Source organism: Borostomias antarcticus (genome assembly GCF_949987555.1).
Source record: "Borostomias antarcticus genome assembly, chromosome: 21".
NCBI lineage: Eukaryota > Metazoa > Chordata > Actinopteri > Stomiiformes > Stomiidae > Borostomias > Borostomias antarcticus.
Genome location: NC_140254.1, coordinates 8,193,004 through 8,212,356, shown reverse-complemented (window position 1 = coordinate 8,212,356; position 19,353 = coordinate 8,193,004). Strand labels below are relative to the sequence as shown.

General features: G+C 49.5%; 1 protein-coding gene across 1 annotated transcript in view; it reads right to left on the bottom strand.

Annotated features, from left to right (window-relative positions):
• LOC311323065 (ubiquitin-conjugating enzyme E2 E1-like) overlaps nt 1–19,353 on the bottom strand; it is a 45,333-nt gene that overhangs the window by 20,662 nt on the left and 5,318 nt on the right. The window lies entirely within an intron of this gene.

The following is a 19,353-nucleotide window of genomic DNA, read 5'->3' as shown; positions in this document are numbered from 1 at the left end:
CTCATCTCCTCACACATCCAGGCACGATAAAGGACAAGTAAATGTGTTTATGATAACCTTTCATGTTCCCTGCGTCAATAATGGCCTACATTACTGCAGATAAATTATCATTCATTAACCCTTCCTGACCAGCCGTGAGCAACGAGGCAGACTCAGAGAGAGAGGGAGGGAGAGAGAGAGAGAGAGAGAGAGAGAGAGAGAGAGGGAGGGAGGGATGGAGAGAGAGAGAGAGAGGGAGGTAGGGAGGGAGGGAGAGAGAGGGAGGGAGGGATGGAGAGAGAGAGAGGGAGGTAGGGAGGGAGAGGGAGGGAGGGATGGAGAGAGGGAGGGAGGTAGGGAGGGAGAGAGAGAGGGGGAGGGAGAGAGAAAGGGAGGGATGTAGGGAGGGAGAGAGGGAGGGGGAGGGAGAGAGAGGGAGAGAGGGGGAGGAAGAAGAGACTGAGGCAGAAACAACGCTCTTGCCTAATTAAAGGAGAAGGCTCTTTTTCGACAACCTGGACCTTGTTTACGGCATATTATAAGACGTTTGACTCACCGAGATAACTTTGGTGTAATTCGGAGGCCTGTAGAAGAAATTAAAAATCCCAGCGCGAGCCAAGTATATCCATGTAATGGCGGCGGACGGGGGAAAAAAGAGAATGCAGCTTCTAAAAAATGTATTTGCAGCCGCGAAACGGTTGTTTTCATCAATCTATTTTTATGAATCGCTAGTTGTGCTTCCATAGAGCGAGGGCTTGTTGTGGTTTTCACATGCCTCTGTAATATGATTATATGACTTCTCCTTTAAGTATTAATCCGCCAATAAGACTCATAGTTCCCCTTCACAGTGCACGGCCTAAACAGATCCCTAGAACCCTTTTATAAACAGATCCCTAGAACCCTTCTATAAACATATCCCTAGAACCCTTTTATAAACAGATCCCTAGAACCCTTTTATAAACAGATCCCTAGAACCCTTTTATAAACATATCCCTAGAACCCTTTTATAAACATAATCCTAGAACCCTTTTATAAACATATCCCTAGAAACCTTTTATAAACAGATCCCTAGAAACCTTTTATAAACAGATCCCTAGAACCCTTTTGTAAACAGATCCCTAGAACCCTTTTATAAACGGCTACCTTCGACACACTCCCTCACTGTCAACACATCAAGAGATAATGGGAACATCTTGACTTCCTTCCCTGTTGCGCCCAGCAAAAGCAAGACAAAGCCGTTGCTGGCACGGAGAGAAAGCCATGAAGACATTAGACTCTGGCTTCACATCCGGGTCCCGGTGTCTGTTACACCGTTCCTGTCACCACCTGACATCATTAAGGTTTGAAATGAATGAAATCAACGCATATGCCCTCCGCAGACTGGGACGAGGGAGACCAATCAGAACACTTCGCTGTCTGGCTGAGAGAGAGGGAGGGAGGGGATCAGCCTGCAGTCTGAGAGGGTCTAAAGAGTCACGCAGGCTGTGTGTGTGTGTGTGTGTGTGTGTGTTCATTGGGGTCTCGAGCGGGTCGAAGGTCGAGTGGGCATGCGATTGTTCAAGACCAAGGTTATTGTAGTTAACAAAAACTAACTAAAAAAATTAAAACTAGGCATGAAAAAACATTTTAGTTCAAAAAGTTTAACTAAAACTGTGTTGTGTGTTTACAAAACGGACTCAAATAAACTAAAATTATAGAGAAAATATCCTTATTTTTAGTCTTTTTCATTTCATACATAACCCTAGTATTTTGGGTGGATATTAAATCTATCCTCCATTTTTTCTTTTGCTGTGCCCTTGCGCAGAAGTAACCTGACGTGCGCCAAGATAAGTTTGTTTCACACGGAGTGAAACAATGTGAGCTCACGAGATCAGGATGGTCTCACGAGGCTAGCACAGAAGAAAAAAACTACAACTAATACTGAAACTAATAAAAACTAACCTAAAACTAAGAATTTAGTTTTACCAAAAATAAAACTATATTAAACTAGCAAATCTGCTTTAAAAACGAATTAAAAATAAACTGAAATTGAAAACAAAAAGGTGAAACGATATAAAAGAAACAGATAATGAAATAATGAAAAATGCCAAACTATTGTAACCTTGTTGCAGACAGCCACAGCAGGCTGGGGGTACGGAGGTGCAGGGGGGGGGGCGGGCCTGGGGTACTGGGGGTACGGAGGTGCAGGTGGGGGCGGGCCTGGGGTACTGGGGGTACGGAGGTGCAGGGGGGGGGCGGGCCTGGGGTACTGGGGGTACGGAGGTGCAGGGGGCGGCGGGCCTGGGGTACTGGGGGTACGGAGGTGCAGGGGGGGGGCGGGCCTGGGGTACTGGGGGTACGGAGGTGCAGGGGGCGGCGGGCCTGGGGTACTGGGGGTACGGAGGTGCAGGGGGGGGTGGGCCTGGGGTACAGGGGGTACGGAGGTGCAGGGGGAGGCGGGCCTGTCCAGCAGAGCGGGAGGAACACCTCACAACTACTCCTGCACTCTGGCTCCAGCACTACATTACGCTCCTAGTCACTTTACAACGGAGTAGTAGTACACTGACTTCCTACTGTACGTAATGAATGTAATGTAACTAAAAAGAAAAAATAGTAATAATGAACCTTGTGCAGAAAAAAATCAGAAGTGCGCACACACACACGCACACACAAACCAGTGCAAACTTGTGATCATTCTCACGCTCTGCTCTCTGGGGGTGGGGGTGTGTGTGTGTGGGTGTTTGTGTGTTTCACACCCAAATAGGTTTGCAGCGACAGTGTAAGTGCATCTCAGGAAAGCACACAGAACGAGCCTGTGTGGAAACGAGGCTGAACAGTGAAGTAGAACCATGAGTGAAACCCCCCCACCCCCCGATCTCTCCAGCCATAAAAGCATTCATTTATCTGGGTTCAACCTCTGTAAAATGCCTTTTTATCTTAGTTCTTTCATCTCCGTCAAAACCCCAGAGTGAAAGCATGAAACCTGCACCGACAGTCAGAGAGAGAGAGAGAGAGAGAGAGAGAGAGAGAGAGAGAGAGGGGGGAGAGAGAGAGAAGTCAGCTTCATCTAGCTGAAAAAAACGAGAGCAACAAAAACTAGTGAGCAGCAACACATCAAGTAGCTCTGCAGTTTCCACCTTGAGCACACTTAAAAGAGTTGAGCCTCCAACAGCCTCCAAACGCTCAGCCTCCATCCTGCCAGCAACAAAAACACTTTGTTTCACAGTCAGAGAGAGAGAGAAAGAGGGACGTTCGAGCTCTGCGTCCATAAGATTTACTGAACACTACAAGCAATGAATGCTTTTACTGAAACTAAACATGCGAGAGTCTAACTAAACATGAACTAAGCGCAGTCTGAGAGAGGTTGTCAGGGCAACATGAACGGTTCGGGAAAATCGCAAGAAATAGGAAGAGAGAGCCAGAGAGGAAGGAATATTACTGGCTGCTGAGCACCACACAGGACTAAACACAGGACTAAACACACAAGACTAAACACACAAGACTAAATCATACTGGATGGGGGCTCATGAGATTCACCTAGACCTGTTTATATCTTCCATTGATATAACAGAGAGTAATAGATTGATATAGCAGAGGGTAATAGATTGAAATAGCATTCATACTTTATTCATTATTCCTATATGCTCCTCAGGGGGCAGAACAGATGAGGAACAGTGGGGCAGATCTCATCCAAACACTCACACATGCACGCACGCGCACGCACGCACGCACACACACACACACACAAACACAAACACACACACACACACACGAGCGGCGGGCAACGCAAGGTCAGCAAGGCGTGCTGACTCAGCGGGCAGAGCCGCTGGTGTCCTGGGGGGGTGCTCATTACCGTGGCGATGAACTGGCTCTTTCGCTCGCACACACGCACACACACACACACACACAGACGCACACACAGACGCGCGCACACGCACGCACGCACACACGCGCGCGCACATGCACGCACGCATGGACACACACACACACACACACACACACACACTCTCTCTCTCTCTCTCTCCAGATAGGGACTACACCGTGGTGGCTCTGATTGGACAGTCTCTACATGTACCTACAAGCTAACCAACAGCACGGTGCCCATAGTAATCATGGCAGCATTGATCAGGACTGCCGTGTGTGATTGATTTCATGTGGCTCACGCCATTGAGATGTGCGCCCACACAGTCCGCTCTCACAGCCTGGAACACACGGGCTCTATCTGGGGCTGGGATGGGACTAGAGCTGGGACTGGGACTAGAGCTGGGACTGGGACTAGAGCTGGGACTGGGACTAGAGCTGGGACTGGGACTAGAGCTGGGACTGGGACTAGAGCTGGGACTGGGTCCTGGACTAGTGCTGCTGGGTCCTGGACTAGTGCTGCTGGGTGCTGGACTAGTGCTGGTCTGGGTGCTGGACTAGTGCTGCTGGGTGCTGGACTAGTGCTGGTCTGGGTGCTGGACTAGTGCTGGTCTGGGTCTGGGTCTGTTCTTCCACCAGCCTCCCAGCTCTGCTCTGGGGTGGTGGTGGGGGGAGGAGGCCGCGACGTGTGTGTGTGTATGTGTGTGTGCGCGTGAGCGTGTGTCCACGCCGGACTCTGTGCCAGAATGGTAATGGAATCTCTCTGTGGCCAGTGTTTGCATTGGAGCCGTTTGTCCCGGTGCCAAGACTTCACTGTTCACACACACGAGCCCCCGATCCAGCGCTCGGCCGAGGGGGGGGGGGGGCATGGACGAGGGGGGGGGGGGGGGGGGGGCATGGACTCCAACTCCCAGCACAGCGCCTGGGAGAGAGGGAGGGAAGGACGGAGCGAGGCGCTCTGGCCAGACCAGGGATCCGCCAACCGCTCCTGATTTACACTCATCCATTATGTGCTCCTAAAACAGCGTTAATGTTATCTTTCCCCACCTGGAACCTGGAGATAAAAGGAGACCCCCCCCACCACCACTCCGCCCATTAAGGGCCGAGGTTTAACAAGCCAGAGCTGCTGGAAATCCGGCCGCAAAAAGGGCACATTAAGAATTCAGCAGCCGGAATGAAACAGTTAGCTAACTAGCGAATAGCTAACTAGCGTACAGCTAACTAGCGTTTAGCGCGGCCGGAGAAGCCAGGGGAGGCGCGGAGACAGTTAGATTCACGGTGTGTGGAGGGAGGATGATCCCGAGGGGTACGCCCCCCGGCCTGCCGGCCCCCCCGCCCCCCACCTCCTGATTAAGAGCAGCCAGGACCTAACCCAAACCCTAACCCTAACCTTGCCGGGGCGCTGACTGGTATCGAATGAGAAGGACGACCCGGAGAGAACGACTCCCACAGGCCCAATCACCACAGAAGTGACGTACGGACGCGCTGAGGCAGAACTATACCCCGAAACACGGAACCCGCCCAGAGAGACGGGCCCGTCCGCTGGTCTTATCAAGGGTGACTGAGCTGTGAGGGAATCATAATACAAGAGAGACTATGAGCTGATGAAGTCAAAGGGAAACCAGCTAAGATCTCTTTAAAAACACTCAACACACAGGAGAGGACCAGGAACCGAGAGAGAAAGAGAAGGGGGGGGAGAGAGAGAGAGAGAGAGAAGGGAGGGGAGAGAGAGGGGGGGGGGGGGAGGGAGAGAGAGAGTGGATCAGGGACAGAGAGAGATAGGGAGAGAGCATCAGGGACAGAGAGAGAGAGGGAGAGAGAGAGCATCAGGGAGAGAGAGAGAGGGAGAGAGAGAAAGCCTGACTCTCTCTCCCTCCCCCTGCCTGCCTGACTCTCTCTCTCCCTCCTCCTGCCTCTCTCTCTCTCTCCCTCCCCCTGCCTGCCTGACTCTCTCTCCCTCCCTGCCTGACTCTCTGTCCCTCCTCCTGCCTTTCTCTCTCTCTCTCTCTCTCCCTCCCCCTGCCTCTCTCTCTCTCTCTCTGTGGCTCAGAGGAGCACACTGCACACACGATGAGAGATAAATCTATTATCTAAATAATGTAAACCACTAGAGACTGGTCAGTATCCGAGGGAAACCAACACACCGAATCACACCCTTACCAGGGACAACACCCTGTCACAATCAAACCATACCCTTACCAGGGACAACAACACCCTGTCACAATCAAATCATACCCTTAGCAGGGACAACACCATGTCTAGGGCTGTCTTCAACTCAGGATTTTGTGATTCGACTCAGACTTGGTGTTCAAAGCGACGCGTCGAATCGTCGATGTGTTTTTTCTCTTTCTCCTGGCTATCAGAAAATCACTTGACATCAAGTTTCCGTGATTATTTTGGTTAGGCCTATATTGGTAGCCTATAGAAACAATCAATTGTTGCCAAGGCACATTTCTGAGTAGGTTAGGCTATTTGAAATCAACGAAAATGACAGTTACATAATTACAGCATTTTAAATAGCTAGAATAGCCTGGCTATCGGTTTGTGGATTAAGATGGAGGGATGCTTCATTTTGTTCAATCTTTTTCTGAACGAACTTTCGTCCATTTAGGTTATGCTTGAATAGACTTTATTGGGCTATTTTACCTTGATTGGTGTTTATTATTTTCCGTAGAACAAAAAAGTAGAATAAAGTTTCAAAATAAATTAATAGCCTTGCTCATATTTCCGCTCCGCTAAAATCCTCTCCGCTGCCTCCGAATGTGTTTGATAGCTTGTTTCAAGTGCAGCCCATCCCTCTTTCTTGCATTGTCCATGGTTTGGACCACTAATAATCGAGATAATTAATAGACAGGTTATCAATATCTTAAACATTTTGTCTTCATATCCATTTTGTGACATGTCGGGAGATTCGCCCCCCCCCCCCCCCCCAATATGTCTAGGCTGAGGGGAGACCGCCGGAGTCGGGAGAGCTGTGAAACTTTCAACTCAAAATTGCAGGCTGCACAATAAAAGACAACTATTTTCTTGTTAAACATGAATCATCTAGCATTGTCCATCTACTTCGGATGCCCCCATGTTTTTAGCAGTTTCACATATCCTACATTAGGGTTGGGCAATTTGACGATAGTCTCCTCAACTGCGCATTTGAATGCTTGCGCGAATCGGCTCATACGTTGGGCAGCAGTCAACAAGGAAATGTTTTGGCTGTCACTAAAGCATTTTCACAGACGTTAGAGCTCAAGCTGTCTATGGGAGACCCTATTTTTACCATTGGATATACAAGAAGATTGATTTAGGAAAGCAGTGTGATATTCCATTTGGGAAATGCACATGATTGCTGGCGCATAGTAGGCTAGGCTAGACGCTTAGCGGAGGGGAGAGGGGCTCCCTGCCTTCTTCCGTCTGCTATATCAGTCTTAACTCTTCTTTTACAGCACACCAAATAGCTACGGTAATAGCCTAGGTCTAAAACGAATGATTGGCCTGTCCTTGATCTTAGTCCACCTCCTAGTCCTTGACAGTGGAGCAGAAAACGACTGCTCGACTTAAAGAATCTCTGTCGACTTAAGGGTCTCCGACTGATGATTCGACGCGTCGACTTTCAGGGGGCAGCCCTAACCATGTCACAATCAAATCACACCCTTACCAGGGACAACAACGCCCTGTCACAATCAAATCACACCCTTACCAGGGACAACACCATGTCACAATCAAATCACACCCTTACCAAGGACAACACCATGTCACAATCAAATCACACCCTTACCAGGGACAACACCATGTCACAATCAAATCACACCCTTACCAGGGACAACACCACCCTGTCACAATCAAATCAGACAACTATAACCATCCAAAGCACGCCACAAGTTCGCAGTAAAAAAAAAAAAAGAAAAGAAAAAGAAAAAAGAAAAGAAAAGAAAAAGGCAGTGACCCGGTTGGCGCGACACACACTACATCACTGTTGACCTTTGACTTGAGGTCAATGAGCAAACGGGCCGCTTTCCCGACCCTCACCCCTCACCCCACCCTTGCTGTGTGTCCCTGGCAGTCGTTCCCCTGTCATGTGACTCTCAAGTATCACCAGCATAGCTGGCGTAGCTGGGCACAGCGCCCTTACCCGCCCCTCACAACCGGTTAGTTGGGTGAGGCCGCGCCGGTGCCGGCGGATAGTGAGACGCCCCGGACCGTTCTCGCCAGCTGTGTGTCTCATCGCCCTGACGACGGGAGAGATGGGTCGTTAGCGGGACACAGCGAGGCGGGGCTGACCCGCGTTCAGAGGTGCCGGACCGGCTTCACTCACGCTTCCACGGCTATCCTCAGAACCAACAGCAGAACAGAACACAGCGAGGTAGACAAGGGTCACCAGGCCCACGGACCCCTCTCCCAGCTCACCTGCTCGTTACTCACACATCGGTTACCACTGATGCTCCTGATTATGTACATCCATAAGACAACTATGGAATCTACACAAAAAACAAACATTTGCAATTAGTTGCCCAGCTGTGTTGATGTTGAACAGAGCGCTAAGAGGGGGATGAAATCATACGAGTCCTCTTAAGCCAACTAGGATCAATGAAAATCTGTGGTACAAATAAATAATGCATCTGGCAGCTTACAAGAGGAGCGTAGCCAAGGCCCCCTGCGGGCACAAGGACTGAGAGGAGGGTGTGTGTGTGTGTGTGTGTGTGTGTGTGTGTTGCATTGAGGCGGCGTAAACATGTTTCCCATGGGTGTGTGGAGGAAGTTAAGGTGTGCTTCTCTCTGCCGTATGTGCACAAAACAGGAAGCGACATTGTTCCAGTGCGTTCCATTCATGCGTGTGCTTTCTATCATTCATGTGCGCGCGCGTTCGCGTATGTGTGTGTGTGTGTGTGTGTGTGCGTGTCAATACGTGTCTGGTGTAGGACACTGAGGAGGACAGTCATCTAATGAGAGACTGATCAGTCATCCCACACGAGACATGATGAGCATCTCTGATAAGAACATGGATGACCTCACTCACTCACTCACTCTCACACACACACACACACACACACACACACACACACACACACACACACACACACTCACACTCACACTCACACTCACACTCACACTCACACTCACACTCACACTCACACACTCCCCTCCCTGCCTGCAGAGGACGGCTGGATCTCTGTAGAGAGAGAACACACACGGACATGGAGACAGAGAAGGAGAGAAAGAGAGAGGTAGAGAGAGAGAGAGAGAGAGAGAGAGAGGGAGAGGGAGAGGGAGAGAGAGAGAGGAGAGAGAGAGCAGGGAAGCCAAAAGAAAGCCAGGACGCGTGAGAGGACAGATTTTTGTGAAAGACAGAGAGATGGAGAGAGGAGCAGAGAGCAGATAGAGACGTGGGGAGCATCTGAGAACAGAGAGAGAGGAGAGAACAGGGAGAGAGGAGAGAACAGGGAGAGAGGAGAGAACAGGGAGAGAGCAGGCAGGTGGCTTGTCTCTGGCTGGGGAGGGTATTGAGTGTGGGTAATAGGCTATATGCACAACTCCAGTACTTCCTGAAATTAGACATGCTTCTCTATTTCCTGTCCTACACTATTGGATGAGGTGATTAATCAGGTGTGCCTGACTGCAGCACAATGATCAGACACACCTGATGAATCACCTCATCCAAAAGTGTAGGACAGGAAATAGAGAAGCATGTCTAATTTCAGGAAGTACTGGAGTTGTGCATATAGCCTATTATATCTGTATTGTCAGCTCACAGCTCACAGCTGGACCAGATGGGCAAACCCCTTTCTCTCTGTCAGATCAGAGATCTCAGGAGGAGGGGGGAGAGTGGTGTTCAGGTCAGAGATCTCGGGGGGGGGGGGGGGGGGGGGTGGTGTTCAGGTCAGAGATCTCAGGAGGAAGGGGGAGTGGTGTTCAGGTCAGAGATCTCAGAGGCAGGAGGAGGGGGGGGTGGTGAGTGGTGTTGGGGGAGATCTGTATGAACATCCAGGAAGCCATGACATGTATGGATGTGAGTGAATGTGCATGCATCTGTAACTGTGTGTGTATGTGTGCATGTGTGTGTATCTGTAAGTGTGTGTGCGTGTGTGTGTGTGTATCTGTAACTGTGAGCATGTGTCTAGCTGTGTGTGTATGTTTGTATGTGTGTATCTGTAACTGTGTGTCTGTAACTGTGTGTGTGTGTGTGTCTGTAACTGTGTGTGCGTGTGTATCTGTAACTGTGTGTGTGTGTGTCTGTAACTATGTGTGTGTGTGTGTGTGTGTCTGTAACTGTGTGTGTGTATCTGTAACTGTGTGTGTGTATCTGTAACTGTGTGTGTGTGTCTGTAACTATGTGTGTGTGTGTGTGTGTGTGTGTGTGTGTAGTGGTGGGCGGGGCCGCTGGAATGGAGCAGCTGTCCGAGCGACTGGCTGTTCCATGGCTGTACACCTCTTCATCAGACCCTCCACCTCCTCATCAGACCCTCCACCTCCTCATCAGACCCTCCACCTCCTCATCAGACCCTCCACCTCCTCACCAGACCCTCCACCTCCTCATCAGACCCTCCACCTCCTCATCAGACCCTCCACCTCCTCATCAGACCCTCCACCTCCTCCTCAGACCCTCCACCGCGCCGAGCAGGGGTCTGGCAGACTGGCTAGAGGGGTCTACAGGCCTGGGCAGACTGGCTAGAGGGGTCTACAGGCCTGGGCAGACTGGCTAGAGGGGTCTTCTGAGACAGGCAGACTGGCTAGAGGGGTCTTCTGAGACAGGCAGACTGGCTAGAGGGGTCTTCTGAGACAGGCAGACTGGCTAGAGGGGTCTTCTGGGAGGCTAGAGTCAGAATAAAGAGCTCCAGACATGTAATAAAACGGCAAACGCCAAAAGGTTTGAAAGCACGCTGTGGGGAATTGAGCGGGGGATATTACCATGGCGTCTGGGGTCAGAGTTCAGGGAGGATTATTCCACAGACTCCTCTCAAGCAGACTAACGGCCTGGAAGCAAGACTGCTCAGCACCTCAGAACCAGAGCTACTATGCTGAGGGGTCAGACTCAACACTGTGTTCACCTCTCTCCCTGTGCTCATCTCTCTCCCTGTGCTCATCTCTCTCCCTGTGTTCACCTCTCTCCCTGTGCTCACCTCTCTCCCTGTGCTCATCTCTCTCCCTGTGCTCATCTCTCTCCCTGTGTTCACCTCTCTCCCTGTGCTCATCTCTCTCCCTGTGCTCACCTCTCTCCCTGTGCTCATCTCTCTCCCTGTGCTCATCTCTCTCCCTGTGCTCATCTCTCTCCCTGTGTTCACCTCTCTCCCTGTGCTCACCTCTCTCCCTGTGCTCATCTCTCTCCCTGTGTTCACCTCTCTCCCTGTGCTCATCTCTCTCCCTGTGCTCATCTCTCCCTGTGCTCATTTCTCTCCCTGTGCTCATCTCTCTCCCTGTGTTCACCTCTCTCCCTGTGCTCATCTCTCTCCCTGTGCTCATCTCTCTCCCTGTGCTCATCTCTCTCCCTGTGTTCACCTCTCTCCCTGTGCTCATCTCTCTCCCTGTGCTCATCTCTCTCCCTGTGCTCATCTCTCTCCCTGTGCTCATCTCTCTCCCTGTGTTCATCGGTCTCCCTGTGCATGTGGCATAGAGACGGCTTACCATAGACTCTCCCTCTCTCTCTCTCTACCCCTCTCCCTCCCTCTCTCTCCCTCTCTCAAGTGAACAGTGTGCGTTGTTGACATTAGTCATTTGTTCGTCCCCCATTAGACCATGACAGAGCTGAAAAGGAGCAGTCAGACAGCTGACTGCCAGTCCACTCCATCATTCATCCCGTTAGCCTCCCTGAGACCCACGCTCACACAGAGGAGATTACCTTCATGTGTAGAAATCTCCCGTTTGAGAGAGTTTAAGCTGCACGTTGAAGTTGAAGTTTATTGAGGAACACATCGCATCGAGTTAACACTAGATGTCTAGATGTCCTTTACAGTATAAATGTTAAAAAATCAGTCCATTAAACACAAGACATTATTTAACAAGAGGGGTTGTAGTGGTACTGCCGGTGGGATTCAGGTTTTCAGTCTTCCTATGAAGAGGTCTGCTCAGGTAAATGGTAAATGGACTGCACTTATATAGCGCTTTTCCACCTTAGCGGCACTCAAAGCGCTTTACAATGGCCTCTCATTCACCCATTCACACACACATTCACACACCAATGGCGGTAGCTGCCATGCAAGGTGCTAACCTGCTCACTGGGAGCAATTTGGGGTTAGGTGTCTTGCTCAAGGACACTTCGACATGTGGACAGTTGGAGCTGGGATTCGAACCACGACCTTCGATCACTGAACGACCCGCTCTACCAACTGAGCTACAGCCGCCCCAGGTAGGGGAGGTGAGTTTTTTAAAGGGTCCAGTTCTTCTCTTCATAGACGAGCTGTCGGAGGGGGTTAGGACACGCTGAGCAGAACTCCAGCTCAGTTCTCTCCCAGAGCCGGCAGTACGCCGAGGTAGACGAGGGAGGGCCGGTAATGATTGTACTCTCAGCCAATTACAAGAAAAATCATCTGTCAACACTGAGACGTTTCTAGAACCTCCCCCAGTCAGAACCCAGACCAGCCTCTCTCTGGTCAACACTCAGAGCACCGGTCAGCGCAGAGGCGAGGAACCACAGAACCGGTCAGCGCAATTCCCCCCAGGGGGATAAATAAAGTGACATTTAAATGTATTTAATTCAAATGATAGTTCAGACTGGTTCAGCCTTGATTGGCTGATAATCCTCATTATGTCAGAACACGGATCAGATCATACCTGGTTCCAGGAGAGAAGAGTCAATTACTGAAATGCAAATTGAGTTGCGCACAGTAGTCAATCATATCAACACCCCCTGGTCATAATAAGCATATGGAATTCGATTGTGAAGAAACACCGTCATGCACCAGTACTCTCTTCATCCTCACCACTGTGATGTCTGGACACGCTGACTGGTTTATCTCACACAAACACAGAATCTTCTCGGGATTAGGGAGAGGGAGAGAGAGATGGAGAGAGAGAGAGAGAGAGGGAGAAAGGGAGAGAGGGAGAGAGATAGAGAGAGAGGGAGAGGGAGAGAGAGAGGAAGAAGGAGAAAGAGAGGGAGAGAGAGGGAGAGAAAGATGAAGAGAGAGGGAGAGATGGAGAGAGAGGGAGAGAGAGAGAGAAGGAGAGAGAGAGGGAGAGAGAGATGAAGAGAGAGAGAAAGAGGGAGAGAGAGAGGGAGACAGAGATGGAGAAAGAGGGAGAGAGAAAGAGAGAGAGGGAGAGAGAGAGAAGGAGAGATTGAGAGGGAGAGAGAGAGAGAGATGGAGAGAGGGGGAGAGAGAGAGGGAGAAGGAGAGAGAGAGAGAGGGAGAGAGAGATTGAGAGAGAGAGGGAGAGAGAGATGGAGAGAAGGAGAGAGAGAGGGAGAGAGAGAGGGAGAGAGAGAGAGGGAGAGACCTTTGACCTTTAGTAATCCCTTTATTGGTGCAATAAAATTAAGTTAAAATCAAGGATCAGGCGGAGTGAGATGAAGACAGCCTCCACGTGGCCTCCCCCGCGATGAACTAAAGGGTCGTTGCAAGGCTGCATGCCCTTAAGTGAAACAAATGTCTTCAAAATGTCTACAATCCCCAGAGGGCGCTGAAGTAGAATGGATCTCAACTAAAGTGCAAGACATTACCATTGTCAACATCTACAAGCCACCTCCAAGTAGATTGGCTCCATCGTCGCTACCAGATACCCCCGCCCCTGCCGTGTCTGCCGGTGACTTCAATAGCCATCATACAGACTGGGGCTACAGCAGCTCCAACGCTGATGGTGACTCCCTGGTAGACTGGGCCTCGAGAGTTGATGCGACACTCCTATATGACCCATAAGAGCCTTGCACCTTCTACTCCGCACGCTGGAACAGTACCACCAACCCTGACCTGGCATTTGCAAAATGGCATAACAACCAGTCACTCCCAGTGAGACGCATCCTGGACATGTTTCCCCGGTCACACCATCGACCATCCCTCATCACCATTCCATCTGTGGTCCAGCCTGTGCAAGGGAGGGATGCCAAGAGATGGAACTTCTGGAAAGCTAACTGGGAAGGTTTCACTAAACAAGTGAACAAGGCAGCTGCTGGTCTACCACAACTGTGTCCCAACAACCTGAACGATGCCTACGAGTCATACTGCAAGATGCTGCTGGCTGCCGCCAAGAAGAACATCCCCCGCTCAAGAATGGCGTCCCACAGGGTTCAGTGCTGGCACCTTTGTTGTTTAATATCTACATCCACGACCTACCCACAACAACATCAAGGAAGTATGGTTACGCAGATGACCTGGCCATCCTACTCAGCAAACCATCCTGGCAAGCAGTTGAAGACGGCCTCTCAGAGGACATGAACATTCTGTCTTCGTACCTGAAGGACTGGCGCCTCAAGCTCAGTGTTGACAAGAAGGTGTCAACAATGTTCCATCTCAACAACAAGGAAGCAACCCGCGAAGTCAACATCATGGTTGACAATGCCCGGCTACAGTCTCAATCCTCCCCCACGTACCTCGGCGTGAGGCTCGACAGAACACTGTCATTTATGTATTGCTTCATAAATGTTCTTAGCCGGTAGACAAACATACTCCTGGAGCTTGCTCGATCGCCTTGTTGAGAGGGGTCAGGGAAGAATTTTTACAGCTCACTTATCTGGCCCCCGGGTGATTACTGTTTTTTTTTGCTTCCCTCTGGAATATGTAGAGAGTGGGTCGTATGCCCACCTCCCTTGTTCTCTGTAAAGCGCATTGTGTTGCCTCTGGGTATGAAATGCGCTATACAAATAAAGCTTTGATTGATTGATTGATTGATTTAAACAACACCTGGACAGTGCCAAGGCAAAGACCATCGCCCGTGCTGCGCTGATACGCCGCCTAGCCGGTACCACATGGGGAGCCACCACGAAGACACTGCACATCTCCACTGAGGGCCTGGTTTTCACTGCCGCCTAGTACTGTGCACCAGTCTGTGCCGCAGTCCCCACGTGAAGAAGCTGGACACCACCCTCAACGACGCCCTACGGACTGTCTCTGGATGCCTATGAGCCACCCCAACTCACCAACTGCCTGTCCTAGCTGGTATCGCCCCAGCTGAGGTCAGACAAGAAGGAGCCATGTTGGCCCTTGCTCGGAAGGCACAGGCTAGTGAATCCCACCTCCTGCACAAGACCGTCATGGTGAGACCACAGCGCAAGCGCCTCAAGTCCCGGCGCCCCTTTGCCACACATGCCCAGGAATTGCTCCACACAACACCAGTTAACAGCAGTAAGGCTTCCTGGGGCAGCAGAACCATCTAGGCTTCACCACTTCATCGAAGACGCCACAGACGTCCCTGTCCAGCACCTGCCGCGGAAGAAGTGGGCAACCCTCAATCACCTGAGGACAGGCGTTGGGCGCTTTGGCGAAGCAATGCAGAGGTAGGGCCTTGCGGACAGTGCCCACTGTGAAAGTGGAGACCCCCTACAGACTGTGGAACATGTCATGACCAGCTGCCCCAAACACCGGCCACCGAATGGCGATCTAGGTCTAATTAACCTGGACGATGAAACACTGGACTGGCTTGATGCAACAGAGTTGAAGGTCTAAAGGACATACGCAAGAAGAAGAAGGATCAGGCCATTTAACACCATAAACATATATAAAATATCAAAAAAACACAAAACATCACACAACCAAGTGCACATCTTCCACAACACATACTGTATCACACACATTAAAACGCCAGCAATAGCATGTTATTAGCTACCGTACATAACACCCCCCCCCCCACTTGCCCACAAACTCCTCCACATTGAGGGTCATTTAAAAAAAGGCAAACTCATCCCTCAATCGAGCTGCAACCAGCCCCCTGACCCTCAGTTCTGGGTCCACAGACCCCGCCCCTTTCATCTCATTCCTCCTCGTCAGCCAGATACCCAACCAGGACACTGACCATGCTAACCCTCTCGCGTCTTGCCCCACTATAGCTAGGCCCCAGAACAAACCTGCACTCCTCAAAGTCCTCCCCCCAGCCCCACCAACCACCGCCTCACCAGCTGAAACAGCCTCCCCAACCTGGAACATCTCAGCCACAGGTATTCCAGTTTCTCCTCCTCCCCACAGAAAGGACAGCTACTCACCACTCCTGGCGAGAGAGAGAGAGAGAGGGGGGGGGGAGAGAGAGAGAGGGGGGGGGGGAGGGAGAGAGAGAGAGGGGGGAGAGAGAGAGAGAGAGAGAGGGGGAGAGAGAGAGAGAGAGGGAGAGAGAGAGAGTGTGGCCAATTCTCCCCTGGGATCCACATTGTTTCCGTCAGCCAATGGGAGGATTCTTATGGAAACGCTGCCAGGACTAGCATGAAAGGATATGGTAATTAATAAACACACACACACACACACACACACACACACACACACACACACACACATACACACACACACACACACACACACACACACACAGCGAAGGAAGACAGACTGAGCAGCGAGGTGATATAATGTGTCTGGTGTGGCGGCTATTAACAGCCTTCCAGAGCTCAGTCACATTCAGTTACTTATTTCCTGGCACGGTGCCAAAGATGATTAGATCACAGAAGATGAGTGGAACAGGAACACATTCCACCAGATATCAACCACGTCAGGGGTTCTTTCAAAATGTTGCCAAACCATTCAAAAAAGGATCCATGCTCCTATTGTAAAAGTGTAATTTCCCTCGTCCCCCTGGGGAGATAGAGGAGCGACCCCCCCCTCACCCCTCTCTGACGGAGGGGAGCACAGGAGAGAGGGAGGGGGGAAGCGCTGGGATTATGAGTCTGGCTCTCTTCACGTCAGGGAGGGAGAACTGACGGCCAGCTGCAGAGGCCGGCAGGGCTTAACGAGCTGACTCACACAGTCCCCCTAACCCCGACACTGCTCTGAACACTGCCTGCTTAACACTGCCAAGTCCATTAGTGGGTCAGGACAGCTGACGTGCTGTAGTCCAACAAACAGACCAGGGGCTCAGAACAGCGTTCAGCTCACATCTACAGGTGCATCAGACAGGGCTACGTTACGCATGGTAGAAATTCTAATCAGCTGGACAAGACCATATCAGTTGTGCTCCATTGCAATAGATGTCTTTGGTTCAAGTTGACGTTGTTCAAGTTAAATTGTATTATATGTGTATTATATACAGTGAAATGCTTGAGCTTGATCGGAGCACCGTCACGACCAGCTCATCAGATTCAGAGGATTAATGAACATGTTTCCATGCTGAGAGACCAAGACTACAAAGAAATGCAATGATTCAAGAACTTATTCGGCAAATGTGTTTCAGCAGACAGACCAGCAGTAGACACTTCATCCACATGCAGAATACTCCCATACCTGTACCTGTAAGAACACCTCATCCACATGCAGAATACCCCCATACCTGTACCTGTAAGAACACCTCATCCACATGCAGAATACTCCCATACCTGTAAGAATATTCTCTGCTTGTCCTATTTCTCAGCCTTGCACACAACTGATATAGAAATATGGCCTATCATATAATATCGGCATTATGTCAGTATATTATATGGTCTATATATGTATATACATACATACATATACACACAACTATATATATATATATATACGACTAAATTGAGAAAACTGTCTCTTTGTCTGCATCCATGTTTTCTCCTCAATAGATTGGCCAGTCCATCTGCAAAGGTACATTGAGCATTGGCAGAGGTAGGGCCTGATGAAGCTGATTTTCCTCAGATAACGCTGTTTCTATGAGCATTTGCAAGCATGTACGCTTCCCCAGAAGTGGCGCACGCCCCAGAAGATAAGGACCAGGGGACATTGGTTTACAGTCACTTCCAGCAAATTGGATTTTATCATCTGGCTGCTATGAGTCATTTCCATGCAAAACATAAAGTACTGTAGGCCTACACCTGATTACAAACAACAACTATGTTAGCCACTGCATGGCGCATAGTTTAGGCCTACTTTATCTTTTCGATTTGACACATACATCTGATAACAAAAAAAGGAAGCCATGATTTAGAACCCTGTCTCACATATGAACTAACCCTAACCCAAGCTTCAAAACTTGAAATGATGCTACCATGGATGAGTAGGTAGAAATATTTGATTATTAAAGCTATTTATTAGAGGTTTTGGCATATAATATGCATGTATAATATATTTTTGCCATAGTATATAATATGCCAAAACTGCTAATAAAATATATTATACATTAAAAATATATTATATATATATATAAGCCATGGTAATGCAAAACAAAATGAAACCAAATTGATGCGTTTGTTGCAACAGAATGTAGAGAGAGCAGCTCACTGGAGGACTGGAGGACGTCTATATTTAGAGCTGTTACAATTATGTCATTACCCCAGGGGAGCAGGAATACAGACATCTGCAGTTTAAGTACCATTCATCTCTCTCTCTCTCTCTCTCCATCTCTCTGTATCTATAACCGGGTTTCCATCCACCTCTTAAAATTCGCATTTTCCAAAAACGAATGGAAATGCCAGAAATGCGAAAAAAGTCAGAAATATCCCCCCCAAAAATTTACGCTCGGAGGAGGTGGAAAAATCAGCGTATCGATAGTAGGAAAACGGGACTTTTTGCAATGGAAACAGATTTTGCGAATAAACGATGACGTAGATGCTATTTCCAACAGTACTCTGGTCATTGCGGGTGGCTGTAGCTCAGTTGGTAGAGTGGGTCGTTCAGTGATCGAAGGGTCAGTGGTTCAAATTCCAGCTCCGACTGTCCACATGTCAAAGTGTCCTTGAGCAAGACACCTAACCCCAAATTGCTCCCAATGGCAGCTACCGCCATTGGTGTGTGAGTGTGTGTGTGAATGGGTGAATGAGAGGCCATTGTAAAGCGCTTTGAGTGCCGCTAAGGTGGAAAAGCTCTATATAAGTGCAGTCCACTTACCATTTACCATTGCATGTACTCTTTCTCATCTCTGCATCAAGACGGTGATGTAAGCTGACAACGCTGACAAAACAGAGTTCTCCCAAGAGCCATCAAGTTTACAAAACAGAGTTCTCCCAAGAGCCATCAAGTTTACAAAACAGAGTTCTCCCAAGAGCCATCAAGTTTACAAAGAATCTCTCCATCTCATCATAGTTCAGTACAGACCTATGAATTGACCAAAAAGTTGTTGACATGAGACGCTTTCTTAATGATGTTATTTCATGGCGTCCTCTTCTTCTACGGGCGTTTAAAAAAAAAAAAAAAAAACATTTTCAAGAGAAGCGCCACGAAGCGCCACCATACTGGGAGTCAGCAGCTCGACCTGCTCCTGACTCAACCAATATTCGCAAAACAAAACTGCTTAATTTGCTTAAAATTTGCGATACATTTGGATGGAAACCCAGCTTCTCTCTCTCCTCAACTATACTCTGGCAGTCTGTATCTGTTTCTCACAGCCCCAGTCTGGCTCTTCTGCTGAGGTAAATCCATCTGTCCTGGAGCTCTGTTCAGCAGGCTTTTCCATGCGTCATTTTCAATACACACCTCTCCCCGTGAAATCAGTTTTCCTCTCCTCTCTTTGGCC